The following is a 16,187-nucleotide window of genomic DNA, read 5'->3' as shown; positions in this document are numbered from 1 at the left end:
CAAACCTCAGTTGACTGCTGTGGTCCTTCCATGGGCTCGTGGCTGATACTGATCCCAAGACCTAACACAGTTGAACAAACTGAGTCACCCCTGCCTCTTTGGCTTGGAAAATTATTAAATGTTTGACAAAACTGTTGGCTGATACACTTTTTGGTAAACTGAACAAACTGTTCAGTCAGCCTCTGCTAACATTTACTGAAGCTTGGAATAATCCCTGAGTTCTTGTCTATCCGCTCTCGTGTAGCTGTTAGAACTGTAGTGTGAGGTGAGGTAGAGGAGGAAATGTGCTTGCTAAGGAGGTGTTCTGAAATATATTTGCACTGATACCCCATCTGTTACATCTTCTTGAGCTCCTCCTGCTCACTCTGAACGTAGCAGCTTCAAGCAAACCAGCCCTGACAGGATCACGGTGTCCCGGTGCCGAGTTTGTGGGGAACTCGGAGACAGCTCCTTTTTGATGGATTGGGATTGGGCTCCCCATTAATAGCTTCAAGATCATTTGCAATTAAATGGAGTTAAGTCTTCCATGGGATTTACCCTAGGAACAGTGCTCCACACCAGTAGCCAAGCTTCCCATAACTAACAGACTTGCCTGAGGCACAGGTGACTAAATTTAGTCTTCCAGCGAGCTTGGTATGACCTTGTGCTGCAAGGACTTTCTACTTGTGTCTCTCTCAACACATAAACACTGTTTTTGTGTGGTGGACGGAGCTTTGGGGCTCAAGGATGCCAAACAGCTTTTTGTGTTTGTCATTGGCCAACGCTTCCAGTGTGGCTGTTGGTAGGAATTAAATTGGGATCTGAATACAGTGCAAAAGGTTCACGAGTGATCTACTGGTACAAAGCCATCCTCACCAGTGGGTATTAAGGCTTCAAAGGAGACAGACATGATGTGGTGTGTAGAGCAGATTACTTGGTAACAGACATTTCTAATTGACAGCTACGCTGAAGATTAGGGCTTGAAAGCGGAAGCTGAGTCAAAGCAGCTTCATACAGATGCAATTTCCTAACTGTGGGAAACGTAATGTTTGCCTTCAAGGTAACATGAAGCTTATCTGTGCAAAATAACACTTTACTTCAGCTTCTGAGAGAAGTTTGTAGTATGTGTGAGATGGTGCACAGAGGTGGCCAGTTCTGGCATGTGCTTCCTTGTGTGGGTTTGCCTCCTTGTGAAGTGAGACTTATCCCCCATGTTCAACTTTAGCAACTTCTTGTTGAAGCTGTTTCTAATTAAATATGTAATTCAACCTACAAGCGTAGTGAAGAAGATGCCTTCAATGTGTACCCAGGAATACTCAGAGTACTTCCAGAGTTCTTCTGCCATCCTCCAAAAATGCCAGACTCCTCTGAGGTTGGCATCACGCTGCCAGCTGAATGGGAAAAATTGCTGGGAACTCAAACAGGATTTTTGGGTGTCTGCCATGCTGTTCAGGAGCGTGCTGAGTGGTGTGGGGTTTTTTGCCTTGTGAAAGAAACCCTTTTGCAGGTGAGTGGCAAAACGCTTTTGGTTGGCATGGGCACGGCTTGGAGCTGCTGGGATTCATCTCCCTGGCAATGACTCGGTTGTTGTTGACGCACTGGTTTCTTGCTTGCTACAGATAGGACACATGGTTTTATTTTTTGGAAGGCTGAAATATTAATCTGATTAAGGATTAGGGTCGTTGAGTAATACACCGAGTAAATTGCAGTGGGTGAGTGTGTGACTACTCCTATTGTGTTGTGCATTTCTGGTCATTGCATCTTCACCACGGCTGGAAAACATAATGGAGAGAGAAAGTGGAGTTGAAGGTGAATGAGAAGCTGCCTATCTTGGTCAGTCTAAAATGCCTGAAACTCTTAGGATTGGGAGGATTTCTTTAAAAGGCAGGCAGCAAACTTCTGAATGTTGCTCTGGGGCTGTGTAGAAGCTGTTGGTTTAGGAAGTTGGACAAACAAAAGTGATGGGAGAAACCCAGGATCAGCATGTCCATAAAATGAATGCTGGTAGGACTGGGCAGTTGTGTCCATGCCAACATCTGTAATCCAGCAGTGGCAGATCCTGGAGCAGACTGCAGAAGTTTGCTGCTCCCTGGATCATCCGCAATTGTCGTGGATAGAATTGACACAAGTGTTCTCCTACTATTAATTCCACCTTTTTGAACCTCCTGCTTTTCTAGAACCCTGGGGCAGCATGAGGAGGTGGTATTTCTGAAGAGCTCTGGAGGATGCCTTAGGGATTCTTACAGGAGGGGAAATCTCCAGCTGTTTCCAGGATACTGTCCATATCTACTGGCCTCCCATGCTGTGCTGTTCAAAGAAGATTTGCTGTACAATGTACTGAGACTTATGAGTAAAATCATTCCAGGAAGGATAGGTAGAAATGGAAAGGAGGGAAATAAAATTAAAAATTAGGGATGAGGAAAGGAGTTGAACATAAAGTTCTTGGTCCCTTTAAAAGGGAAAAATTATTGAAATTCCACCTTTTTATGCAGAAAGTGGGAGGAGGTGATCATAATGCCTCTCTTCAGCTTTCCCAGTGTGGGATCCAGCAGGCAGCAGGGCTGGCAATCAGCTGATAGCCCAGAATGGGGCAGGGACAGCCAAGAGTGAAGCAGCACAAGTTAATGTCCTAGTCCTACTCTAGTCCTAGTCCTAATTACATGGAGTGTGTGTGTATATATATATATATATATATATACACACACACACAGGGGTGATCCCAGTATGTCCATTGTGTTCATATTGTGGCTGACCAACTGTGGGTTGCTTTTTTAGCTTCCTAATCTGTGCCCCTGCTAAAAATCTAGTTTTAATCAGACATTGACCAATTAAACTAGTAATCTTAAACACGAATGAGGAGCCATTAATGTAGTTTCATACCTAAACATGGAACTTAGTGTTTCAATACTTTCCCTGGGATTGAAACATCCTATTGGGGAATGTTCAGTGGTTGAAGTCTTTTCTGTTACCTCCACAGAGGTACCTGCTATGCTCAAAAGGAGAGATTTTGTCCTGCCTTTCCCATATACTGCTTGTCAAACCTGTTCCTGAACTGCCCTGAGTTTCTGACCTGGCACAGAGTTTTCCAGGTATTGTTGGGTTGGTTTTCTCCTGTTGCTGTAATGAGTTAGACCTGCTCAGCAGTGGGTGTGATAAGGGGGGAAACCACAGGGGGTTCCTGCAGCTCTTTGGTTGCTCCAGGGTACAGAGGGCATGTGTGGTGGGTTTTCCTTCAGAGGTGCTGTTTGATTCTGGTGTCAGTTCTAGGCTGCAGGCATCTCCCCAACATTTGGGGCACATCTGGATTGTTGTGGGGTTCACACATGGAAAAGGAGAACCAGAAGCAGCAAAACTTTGATGTCCTAAAAACTTGAGGAGCAGCAGCAGAGGCCCTGAGTAATGGGGACTACTCAGCTTAATTTAGTGTTGCTCCCTCTCTTTAGAGAGCCATGGTGTCACCTGAGCGTGTGACGAGCTCTCTGAATCTCTTGAGTAAGGAAACAGGCTCTTAAATATCTGCATTTGGGTTGCTGGCTTGTGCTTAGGTCTGAAGAGGTGTGTGTATGAGCTGAGCTGGCTGTTTGGAAGAGCACTACACTAAATCAAGAGTCTGTTAATGATTGAGTAATCCCATGTAGTAAGGAGGGAATGTGGAGCAAATCATCACTGCTGTGCAGGTTGGGAGCAGCGAGTGCTCCAGCAGCTCTGTTATCCTTTCTTCAAAAGAATGTGAAGAACTGAAGCAGCTCATCTTCAGATGTGAATCAAAGGGATCTTGCAAGTAAACTCCTTAGAATAGAAGGGATTGTTTTTTAATTTTGTTTTTATTATTATTTTTAAAGTGTTACTGCATGATGGTCGAGGTTGAGATTGACACCTGGAGTGTGAACTCGGCTGTGTCTGACACCAAATGCCATTTAGTGTGACTTTAAACTTAGGAGGGCTTTATCCCTTTTCCCAGAGGCACAGGGAGTGGCAACACTTCTTCTGCAGATAATAGAAGGCTATTAACTGTGTGATTCATGTAACCCATAAAGGGATCCTTGGAAAAGAAGAAAATAATAGTAATACAAAATATGAGCAAAGTGCAATGTGATAATGGTAATAGAGAGTGTGTGAGCTGCATACTGTGTGCTTCACAGGGTGGTATAAGGTGAGTGAGTGCTGTGTAGAGGCACTTGGGGCAGATCATGATCAGAGTCTTCCTCGAAGCCTTTTTCCACAAGATAATGAGAGTTCAAAATCCCACTTTTAAATATTTTTCATAACTCAATGTTTAGTCAAAGTGGATGCTCTGTATTGACCATTCTCTGTGAACTCAGGGCACTCAGACCCTTACTGGATTCTGTCATGGCATACCCTCTGCTCTTGCAGCGAGGGAAACCAAAAGGGAAAAACTCCATTTCTTTGCAATAAAAAAAGAGTAAAAAGCAGGTGTTTCATATTAAGATATGTGGTTGTATTTCCCTGAGCCACACGCTCTCCTTCTTCCAGACCACTGTTCCTTGCACAGTATCTGCAGCTGCTGCAGGGGAAAGGTTAAATCATCGCAAAGTGAAAAGTAAAATACTCCTTGGGTGGGCTTCCCCTGTTTGAGTTTCAGGCTCTGGAAGCTGTACCAGGCAGGTCAGGGTTTGGGATCAGAGGCTCTCATTGAAAGGATAAATTAGAGCTCTCTTCATGAGCGTCCTCAGCCGAGCTGTCACATCTCTCTGCTCCCAGGCTGAGGTGTCACCAAACCACATCATATGAAATGATTGCTGCTGGAAGCACGCAGTGCTGCTCCATGCTGGGAGCACCTCAGGTAGAGTCAGGGAAAACATATCATGAAATTTAATTTAGAAAAAGCAGGCCTCTCTTCCTGATGAGTTAAAAGATTTAAAGAATCTCATTCCATGATATTCCTGTGTTGCAAGTAGACCCTACCTGAAGTTGCCTTCATGTTTTCTCTGAATTTTTTATTCTTGTATTATTTGAGGCACTGTTCTATTCCCTTTGATCACAGAGATGACTGGCATCAGTTTTGAGGCCTTCGATATTTTGCTGAAGTATTTAATGAAGTGTAGGCCCCTGTCATGTGTTAGGGACAGGCAGCTTACTGGGAATATCAAACCTTCATGTACTGGGGTTGCATTGGGCTTGACATTAGGACTTACTCCAAAAATATTTGCTGTTTTCCTTTTGTAAGTACAGAATTGAGATCTAGACCTGTTTGCAGCATTGCCTTGCTGTGTTGGAGGTATGCAGGCTGCTCATGAGTTAAGGGAACTGGGAGAGAGATGTCAAATGCGTTTTGTAAGCCACAGGTTTGTATAATTTAATTTTTTTTACCTAGATGTGAGCTGATAAAGGCTGTTCTGAGCAGTACAGTGTGTACAGCCCACTGTACAGCAGTACAGCCCAAGTACAGTGTGGGATAAAGGCTGACTGTCTTTTTCTTCAGCTGAGCAGAATGAATGTACATATCAGCTTTGGGGTGTATTCAGGGAGGAATTTGCAAATTACTGAGCTTTGCTTCAAGTGCAGTCATGAAGGCATTCATCTTTCTGTCCATCTCTTCCTCAGGCATTGAATGTGTTTGGTTTTGGCAAAAAGGCAGCAAAATGTACTCAACAACACATGACTTTTCCCCTATTGACCCTGCTACATTCCATGTTTTGAGGGCAGACAGCCTTAAATATGTCATTGAGGTCCTTTCTGCTTCACTGCTGCTCTGCTGGTTTTGATATCTGCTGATAATCGGCAGATGATGTCACAGATTTATTCACAGCAGAGCATCATGTTAGCTCTTGAGGTTCCATTCCATCATCTAATGCTGGTGGGAGCCGTTGTACCTTTTCTGCTGTGCTAATGGTGTGAACACTTTGAGGTAGGGCAGTGTCCATTAGGTTGGAATTTGAATATTGTTCTTGTGCTTTAATTTGGGAAGAGTACAAACACCTCAAGCCTAAAGATGAGAAGCTTTTTCAAAGTGCTACCCAGAGTTTTGTGCTGCTAACTGGTAAATAATAACGAGCTGAAGTGTGAAAGACCCAAAATCTGTCTGTGTACCAGCTTCCTGAGAGACTATGGAAAAGTGGATTTGTAGAGTCACCTTCCCTGCTGTGGCAGGAGCCATGTCCTCCTCAGGGAGCCAAAAAGTGGCTGTGCTGTACTCCCACCCTGGAAGCACTATGCCACAGAAGTCACTCCTCCTGGTTCAGGCTGGCAAGTATTTCCCTGGCCCTGGAGGAGATGAAAGACCTGGTTGTGTACTCTAGGTAGCAAATGCTAGCTTTTCACACAATGCCCTCAAGGATGTTAGTTTTTACTCTGGAACTGAAACAAACTTCTCGTCTGCTCCTTGCTTTGAAAAGTAATGTGGAAAATAACAGCAGGGTTTAAAGCTTCTGGTGGAGCCCTGTTCTCTCACACTGATAGCTCAAAGAGTTTTTGGGGGTCTTTGTGGCTCCTCTGGCTGGTGTGGTGGTGTGTCTGTAACTCTGTGATATTCAGATAATGGTTTAGGTTGGATGGACCGTCAAACCTCATTTCATTCTGACCCTCTGGTGGGCAGGCACACCTTCCACTAAACCAGAGCCCTGTCCAGCCTGGCCTTGAATTCTTCCAGGGATGGAGAGTCCACAGTCTCTCTGTTCCAGTGCGTCATCTGGAAGAAGTAAAGAACTTCTTCCTCAAGTGGCCTTTGAGGGCTGACCAACATGCTGCTTGTTGGCCGTGTGCTGGGAAGAGTCCACTTTGCTGTGTTCTGTTGACCCATGCAGAGGGTCTTGTCCTGAGTACAGGTGTATGGGACCTGTGCCCAGCTCCACATCCGTGAATGCTTCATGTCCTCCTGCCTTTGGCACTCTGGAAAATAGGTAACTCTTCCTGCTGAAGTGCCTGATACAAAGCAAAGCATCCTCAGGGAAGGATCCTGCATGGTTGTAAAACTTCAAGGCCTGTTCAGCTCCAGGTGTGGCCTGAAGCCTCTCTGGAGCCATCCATGCCAGGACATGTCACAGGAAATGGGCTCAGAGTCTCAAGATGCTAATTAAGTGCAAAAAGGGTTAATTATTTGTCAAGAGCTAGAAAGGGTCCCACTTGCCAGCCATAGTTTCAGACTTCCTCTTTTGTTGTCATTCTTCATTCTGCCTTATTCTTCCCTTCGCCCAGGGACCTGGTCCCTGCATTCTCCGTAACATGAGGCTGTGGACATCAAGGCTGGATGGAGATGGAGAGGCTGGAGCTCGTTACCATGACAAACTGGTGCTCTAACAGGGCTCTCCACACATTCTCACTTGCTAACTATTGCTTTCTGCTGCTGCCAGAGGTGTCTTTCTGCTCCATGCCATGCTTGCAGGTAAACAAGGATCCTGGCTTCCTGGCCATGTTTAACATGGGCAGGATTTCTGGGTGTATGGCCAGGGGAAGCATGGAGACCAAGTTCTGCTTTTTGAACCTGGGATTCTCTCAAGATGCTGGAGTCACACCTGGGTGAATGTGGGAGTCACGTTTGCTGTGCTTCAGGTCAAAAGGTCTGTTAAAAAAAGGTCTTGAATGAGGTGGGGATGGGTTTTGTCACTTGGCCTTGCCAGTAGGAAGCTGCAGAGTCTGACTGGCATGGGGATTTTCCCACGTTACACTTTGATCCTCTGTAACTTGCTGGTCGTCTTGTTCTTTGAGCAGAACATGAATAATGCCTAACCCCTGGTTCAAACCTGAACCTTAGGATGGCATGAGATGATTTATTTACCTTTATTCCTAAAGTGAATCATTGTACCATGGAGTGTATTATAAATAGAGTCTTCTGTTTCGCTTCCTTGTTTGGAGTCACCACCAAACATTGGGATTGGTGTAAGAAAACTGAGTAAGTTTTTGGCCAATGAACCCATCTGGAATTTTTATGCACAGCTTTTAGTTTTTCTTCTAAGTTTAAGTAGGGCCTGTTCCAAGTGACAAGACAGCAGAGCTGAAAGGGTGTTCAGCATTTAAATATATGGACTGTCATTTTAATGGGATACTCCAGTTTTTTGCTCAGGAGTGGATGGCAAGTGACTAAATAAAGCTGCAATCTCTGTTTTCCTGTGAATAGGTGTGTGTGTTTTCCCTTTCTTTTAGGTCTTGTTTTGGTACAAGTTTGGCTGGTTCATCCTTACTGCAGCCTCTGACCTGGTCAAATAACTTGGAATTACTTTAGTATCAAGTAGAACAAAGTTGGCCTTAAATACTTTACAGTAAATTTTATATTGAGGCCTACATTCAGCACACTAATACCTTTTCATTTGAGAGGTGTGAGTGTCACTGCTTGTACACTGGGGTAGTGGTATGTGTTCCTCACGCTGGTGGTTGGCTTCGTTCTGAAGCTGATGCTGGATAATTGTAGAGGAGGATTAATTAATGATAGCTGTTGGGAGCTCGTGGGGACTTTCAAAGTCTGCTACACCTCTGCTGAGCAATCCTCCAGGCTTTTGGAGGACAGAAACCATGAACAACTTCAGAAGAGCACAGGTGTGACTTGGACTGGACTGACCACAAGCTCCTGAAAGGACAGGGCAGAGGTGGACACGAAATTCCTACGTGCTTCAGTCAATGTGGTGTCACTCAGCAGCACAGCCACAGTGGCTTTGGTCTGTCTTGCACTTCATGTTGGAAAAAGCAAAAACACCCTCTGTTTCAAGATATTAATATGGATCTTTATTGTTACTTTGCTGTGATAGTTGGAAAAAATAAGGATAAAACTGCTAACTTAGCTTGGCATATCCATTGGGGAGTTGGTTGCTTGTAGCCTGTGTAAAGGAATCTCCCATGGTGTTTCAGAAGAATCTTCTTTAGATGACAGTCAGAGCTTCTCAGAACTTCAAGTTGCTTTTTAAAATTTTCATTTTTATTAGAACTATCCATGTGTTTTCTTTCAAAGGGTGTTACATGCCCAAAGTTTGAGTGCAGAACAGAACAAGCTGTCTCTGGTTGCTCTGGGCAGAGTTACCCAGAAATAGTTTCATTTCGGTTTGACTTCCACACGTGTCTTACAGTGCACTCCCATTCAGAAACTGCTGTTTGGACTCTGTGCTCTGGAGGGTGTTTTTAAAGAAGAAAGTCACAAACAGAAAAACCCCTGTGCTTCCTTCTGACCAAAGTGCCTGGAGCACAGCAGGAGATGGAGCCAGCCCAGGCACACTGCGTCAAGGGAGTTCAGGTTTGGGAACCTGTTTCCCAAGGTGGGGAAACACAATTTACCAAAAACCAAACCTCCAATTACTGAAGAGACAGAAAGGTGTATTTTTTTTAAGAACACACTGTCTTCTGAACTGAAGTTCACATTATTTAGAAAGGTATGAGTTTGCCCTGGCATAGGGAGAATGATTTTCCTATGAGCAGTGGGGTTTGGCTCTGTTTCATCCCCAGTACTTGGATGCTGTCATATCCAGCTGAAACCAAATAATGCCTTTTTTGTTTTTAAGTAGAATACAGTAAGATTTTAATTCACTGGTGTAAACTGTTGCATGGACACTTCCTAAAATGTGTTTTCTTCCTCACCAGGTTCGGTGCAGATATGAGTGCCTGGCTGCTCTGCTGCTCCCGTGCCCCAGTACTCCCTGCCCTGTGATTTTGGATAACAAGCCTAAGCAGTGAATTACACATCAGGTGGTGAGTGTCACATGCCTTTGTTCTGGAATATCTTAGCTTGGAGCTCAAATATTCCTTCCTAAAAAGCCCAAACCCACCTGTATTTGAGAAGAGGTACCTCCATTGTGGAAACAGGGAGAACTGAGTCTGTTCAACCTGGAGAAGGGAAGGTTGCATGGACATCTCAGAGAACCTTCCAGGATCTGAAGAGGCTACAGGGAAGGTGGAGAGGGACTGTTCATTCAGAACAAGACAAGGGAGAATGACTTCAAACTAAAATAGGGGAAATTTATGTTAAATACAAGTAAGAAATTGTTCCCTGTGATAGTGGTGAGACCCTAGCATGGGTTGCCCAGCTGTGGCTGCCCATCCCTGGAAGTGTCCAAGACCAGGTCAGGGCTTGGAGCAACCTGGGCTACTGGAAGTTGTTCCTGCTCATGTCAGGGGGTGGAACAGTGTGATCTTTAAGGTCACATCCAATCCAAACCATTCTGTGATTCTTTGATTCTCTATATAAGGCAAGACACTAAAAATCCAGTATCTTACCTGAATTAACAATAAAATATCTGCTGAGCCTATGGAAGGATGCTTAGAGACCCAAATGTAAGTTGTTAAATTCTTATTCCTTATTTCCATTTTGATTTTTTTTCTCTCAGTTTTGTCAGCATTTTTCATCTGAAGTAACTTATCTGGGAACTTACATCCCTGATTTCCTTTCCCTGGCATTATTTTTAGAAAGAGACATGTAGAGCTGAGAAGTAGGTAACTGCAGTGTTGCTTGTCAGTGACTAACAAGGAAATTGGGCAGGATTAAAGGCAGGGAGAGTCCAGAGTCTCTTGTGGTGAACTCAGAGCAGAGTTGTTGGGTTGTGTGTATGTGTGTGTGACAAATAAAATAAGGGCCAGGTTATTTAATCTGTAACAGCTCACCTATGGAATGAGCAGAAAACTCAAAATTTGGGAAAATTTTCCTCTCCAGAAATCAAATGGAATAGTATTTGTAGGTAAGAGTGTTGGACTGATTCCAGTGGGGGTAGATCCCTTGATTTAATGAAAATAAACCGGTGAGGGTGGTGACTTTTAGGGAGTGCAAGTCCCTGCTTAGCACAAGGGGTTTTTGGGGTGTACACAAAGGCTGAAACTGGCACCAGAGTTCCCTTTCTGGACTTCTGAAAAAGCATTTATATAATGATAAACAATTTTTTTCTGTGCAGACTAAGTGATGCTGATAAGTCATCGTGATGTTTTGTTTAGGGCCATAATTGTGCAGCATCCTTTGGGAATGTTGTTTCTATTTTTGGCCAAAGTGATGCAACGAACCAAATTATTTTAAAATTGTAATTTCCATTTAGAATTTGCTCTGTAGAAAGTTTCATGAACTCTTGGCTTTCGGTAATTTCAGCTGGGAGTGGTGGGGGGAGTGGAACAGTAGATGGGCCACAGTTTAATCCTCTCAGCAGCTTCCAGCCTGGAGGAGAAATCTGGTTCCAATATTGTATCTCAAATAATTTTTGCAGCTTCATTCCCTAAAACCAATTTGTCTATTTTTGGTGACAGTAGTAGGAGTGTCATTAATTGTTGAAAAGTGTTTCGTTTGAGCAGTTCAGGCTGATGCAGTACAGTGCTTTAATATCTTCTGTGAGCCCAGCAGAGGCTGTGTCATCTTCCTAGGCCTTCTTTCACTTTTCTTTTTTCTCAGAGAGAAGCTGCTGCAGTCTAAAGCTTTGCTTTTGTGGTATTGTGGAGGGTTTCTTCTGGAGCTGAAGTCACTGGCTTGTTTTTCTGTATCCTGCCTATAAGATGTCTGGGATCTTGGGAATATTTTTTGCCTCAGATACACCTATTTCCAAAAGTTTGCATTCCTAGCATGCTTTTTCACTTGGGTGAAGCTTGTTTCCTGTTCTGCCTCCTTTAATCTTTCTGTATATTTTTATTTAATATTTACAGATGTGCTGGTTTTCCCATTCTGTGACTTCCACAGGTGCTGCTGTGAGCCAACACTCTGCCTCATGCCATCACTTGTCTGTGTGTGTTCTCACCTGCGTGTTCCCTGCCTCAGTTTCCCCAAGGTGCACTGGCCTGGCTTCTTCCCAGCCCCAGTGAAACCAGTGCCAGGTGCTTCCCTCCCTCATTTGTGCTGCAGAACCAGACTTTATCCATGTGAGTGAGGAGCTGGCTCCTGGCACTGCCATAGTGACCTCTGTGTGCTCAGTCAGCCACGTCCAGTTTGAGGAATTTGGCCTTAGGTGCAAATTTTTTTCCCTGGATGGCATAAATGAACAAAAGCAACAGCAGCTGCAGCCTCAAGCTGATGTCCAAAACCAGGGAGACAGCTGTGTGGGCCACAGGTGCCTCCTCTCTACCCTGCTTGCATCCTGAGAGCAGCCCTGATAATGTGGGGAAGCCTAAATTTCTTTTTGAACATGGAGCTTTCTAGTTGTATTAGTCATCCATCAGGCTTCTGGATTATTTAAGTGCTTAAGCACTCCTCAAAAAACCAGCAATATCTATTTGTAGAAAGGTACATCATGTGAAGTGCGATTCCAATATATTAGGGCTGCCTGCTGGAGATGTTCTTGGGAATTTTGCCCTTCCAGTTGTGAGACTTCAGGGGAGCCCTCATCAAAGCTCTGAAATGTTAAAGGCTTCTGGTTGGTCTTGTGGATGTGTATGGTGATACATTAGAGCTCCTCTCAACTTCTAACACAAAATCACTCCTCCTGTTCAGCCCAGTGCAGCCTCAGCTGGTCAGTGTTGGTCTCCAGACACTGAGAAAACCTGAGGAGAAGGTGATCTGTAGCATTAATGGGAAATATTCTTCCACTAGGCATAGGAGAACTGACTCAAACAGTGAAAGACAAAACCCTCTTCTCTAACTCTTGAACTTGTTCTGTCTTGAACTGAGTCTGAAAGTGCCTAAAGCTGAAATAGTCCATTTTTAAGCTGTAATTCATCTGTCTATGCTGTTGGCAGAAAATCTTTAGGACAGTTGCTAGCTAGAAAGTTAATTCCAGTACTGCACTATCCTCATAAACTTAGAGAAAACTTAAATCTTCATGAGTTTTGTAATGCATGTGATTTGATTTCATTGTGTTCTAACCCAGAAATTAAACATGAGGTTTCATATAAGGTTTTGAGATTTACAGACTGGCAAAACACTTGTCCTTGCTTATGCAGTCTGGCTTTTATGTAACTCATTATTTTTGCTCAAATGTTGCAGATAGTTGGTTTCCTCTAGCAACAGCCACCAGATGTTTCACTGAACAAGACTTAATTCTTTAAAATTGACCTGTGAGAAATGTGTGAAGGCGAACAGGGAGGCGGAACAATTGTATGCCAGTGTGATTTCCATTTCCTTGCTAAAATTCCACTGCAAGCCATGCAGCTTGATTGCAGCAACGATGGATCCTGATTTTTGTGGTGAACTATGAGGCCTTGTCTGTGGTTTTTAGTGTTTCCATAAATGTAGCGTTGGGAGCTGGGGGATGGGATCAAGCTGTCTTACAACTGTTAGTGTTACTTGGGCAATTAGCTCTATGTGGACTAATTCTGTTTGGTGGATATGCCACTGTGGGAATCATGCTGTTTGTAGGTCTTCTGTGATCAGCTGTGTGCTTTGCTAGACTATTTCCTATTTCATATTTCCATGGGAAACCAACTCCTACCTCAGTTTTCCAACTGGGGGAAGAGAGTGACCCAATGGGTTGAGTGGTCCTGGTGGTCACTGCAAGAAGTTCCCAGCAGCTTTTGTCTCTGAAACATCCCCATTCTGGGGGTTTGTCCTGTCCATCCAGGACCACTTTGTGTGGGAGAAGATTGCACAGGGATTCTTTGCTGGGGTTGAATTATCTGCAACCTGAGTTTTTGGGTCTGTTGTTTCATTGTCCAGGTCTGCAGAGACTACATAAATCAAGGCAGAGCTGTGCCATTTCCCTTCCCCACAAGGATATCCTGCTCCCATTTTGCTGCTTCTTGTGCAGTTTGGGCATGGATGTGTGCATGGGACAGATGATTTTCAAGAGGAAATTTACTGCTCTGTAACCGGGCGTACTGTTGACAGCTCTGTACCTGAGAAGTAAGGATTGAGTAAAGAAGTTCAGCTCTGCAAATATTTTCAAGATTCTGGAGATGAGAGTATCTCAAGGCCAGGTTGGACAGGGCTTGAAGCAACCTGGGCTAGTGGAAGGTGTCCCTGCCCATGGCAGGGGGATGGAACTGGGTGAGCTTTAAGGTTCCTTCCAGCCCAGTCCAGTCTGGGATTCAGCTGGCAGCCAGCCCTGCAGTTCTGGAGTTGACTCACTGAGAGGTCAAACAAGTGCCAGAGCTGATGAAAAGGAGGGACTTGAGGGTGTTTGATGGATGGAGGACCAGGAAGGTGGCTTTTGGGGTAGCTGGGTGTTAACTGGGGTGTGTGTGTACCAGGCATGCTGGTTTGGTAACCTGGGGGCTGCTCAGCTCTTCAGTCAGAATTATCTTGTTCCAGAATCAATTAGGTTGGAAAAGACATTTAATATCAAGTCCAGCTTTTGACCAGTCACCACCTTTTGAACTAGAACAGAGCACTGAGTCCTACCATCAGCTATTTCTTCAACACCTCCAGCTATGGTGACTCCACCTCCCTGAGCAGCCCATTCTGAGGCTTAATAACTCTTTCTGAGAAGAAATTCCTCCTGATGTCCAACCTGAACCTCCCCTGCAACAGATTGAGGCCATATCCTCTTATCCTCATCCCCAACAAGACACCTAAAGCCTGGCTTTGCCTCCCACTTTCCTTCCTCATTGTAACCGTGGCAGTATGGGGCTCTCACTGCTCATGAAGCTGGGCTGGAGTTGCCTTGTGTTTGCCTAGTTTCAGCTTTTAGCTTGTCTCAGCCTGGCTGCTGTGCTGCTAATGCTCTGCTCATGGTCTGTTACATCCCTGGAATGGGCTGGAGGAGCCTGAGCTGCTCTGTTTCAGGCCCGTGGGATGCTGTGGGGCCATTTGAGGGGTCACCTGAAGGCATCTACTGGGAAGTGCTTGTAGACTTGGGATAGACTTGTTGCTGGGATAAACTGATTTTTATCTGGGAAGGTTTCCTTGCTGCTCACTTCCTTTGGGTCACGAGTCTGGCGGTGCAAACACTTAATTGTTTCAGTTCTAAGGATTTGGAGCTTTTTGTCATCACCTCAACCCTTGTTTTTAGCTTCAGCCATTTGCAGATGACTGAGAATGAAGCACTTCCCTGTGTATCTGAAAGACTAAGATCAAATCCAGAAGGTACCTATCATAATGAGTGGCATCCCTGCCAATGGCAGAGGGTTGGAACAAGATGAGCTTTAAGGGTCCTTCTCACCCAAACCATTCCATGATTCCACAAGTATGTGGATTGCTGTACATATGGAGCTTTGACTCACACCCAGACTCTGTGGTTCTGCTGTTGTAAACAGAGCCAAGAAGGCTGGTTTTGAGCTGTGCTGGAGGCATGGTGTCACTGATAGCTTTCCTGGGAAAAAAACCCACTATCAGGAAAACTAAAGCTTGATTGCCAAGTTTTGTACCTGATCACTGCCTAGATCAGGTATAAGCTGCTTTTTGTTTATGTATGTGAGCTGGGAAAATTGTCATACAGTACCACTGACCTTGTAGAACAAACAAACCCCACTGCTAACATGCACCTATCACAGTAATCCAGGGAATAATCCTTGGAAAAGATTATAAAATCATATTAGTCCTTTCATTTTCTCACCATGCAGGTGTGTAAGAGATGTCAAAGAATACTTGGGCAACTTCACCTGTATCTGGTAGTGTTTCAGGGACACCAGAAGAGCCTGGAAGGCTCCTAGAAGTGGCATCTCCTGTTTCCTGTCAGATGTCCTTCGGTGTGAGTGGTCCCAGGCTGTGCTGTGCAGCATTTGCACATGTGGCCTGTGGAAGAGGAGAGGTCAGCTGCAGACAGGGACTGTCCAACCTCCTTCCTGGCCAGCTGGCAGGTGATGTGATTTCTACAGGCAAATATATGGTTGTTGTAATCTTCTCTTCCTCGAGCAGCAGCAGAGGTTTGCAGGGCTGTAAATCACTTCAGAGACTGCAGGTAATGCAGCCAGGTCCCTTGAGGATACTTTATAGAAGTGGTCAAGCAATGATCCATCGCAAACAAGGGGTTGATTATATTTAGGCAGGTTGTTTCCTTTTCCATGTGCATCTTCACCTTGTGCTAAGATACAGCCTGGGAGGGATGATGGCCAGACCAGCGTGGTAGAGAGTTTGCTTTGCATTTTAATGTTGCCCTCAGGTTCTGGGAGGTCTAATTCTTAACATTTCCTCTAGTAGGAGGCAGATGGCCCTCAGTTTTCTTATCACCTAAACTTTCTTCTCCAGGTGAATGAGAATCAAATCTGTGCAGTTTCTGTGACAAAAAAACATTCTTCCAATTCTTGTTGTCTTGTCTATCCATGTAAATCGAAAATGGGTTAGAAAGACCTTTCTGATGCAGGTGTTTAAGTTGGCCATGGCGAAATTGTATCAAATTTTGCTTTTTCTGGGATGCCATCTTTGGAGACATGGAACTGCTCCATGTGAACAAGGAGGGTGGTGGACCTCAAATGAGCTCTGAAGGTCA

The 16,187-nt window shown here is 44.6% G+C and overlaps 1 protein-coding gene across 2 annotated transcripts in view; it reads left to right on the top strand.

The window, feature by feature from the left end:
* The window catches only part of CSNK1G1 (casein kinase 1 gamma 1), a 95,607-nt gene that overhangs the window by 9,148 nt on the left and 70,272 nt on the right, over positions 1-16,187 (top strand). For both annotated transcript variants that reach the window (XM_030281858.4, XM_030281857.4), the window contains exon 2: positions 9,502-9,609. The gene's annotated coding sequence lies outside the window, so the exon portion shown is untranslated. The remainder of the gene's footprint in view (positions 1-9,501; positions 9,610-16,187) is intronic.

Source organism: Taeniopygia guttata, chromosome 10 (assembly GCF_048771995.1).
Source record: "Taeniopygia guttata chromosome 10, bTaeGut7.mat, whole genome shotgun sequence".
NCBI lineage: Eukaryota > Metazoa > Chordata > Aves > Passeriformes > Estrildidae > Taeniopygia > Taeniopygia guttata.
This window is presented reverse-complemented; position numbering and strand designations above follow the sequence as displayed.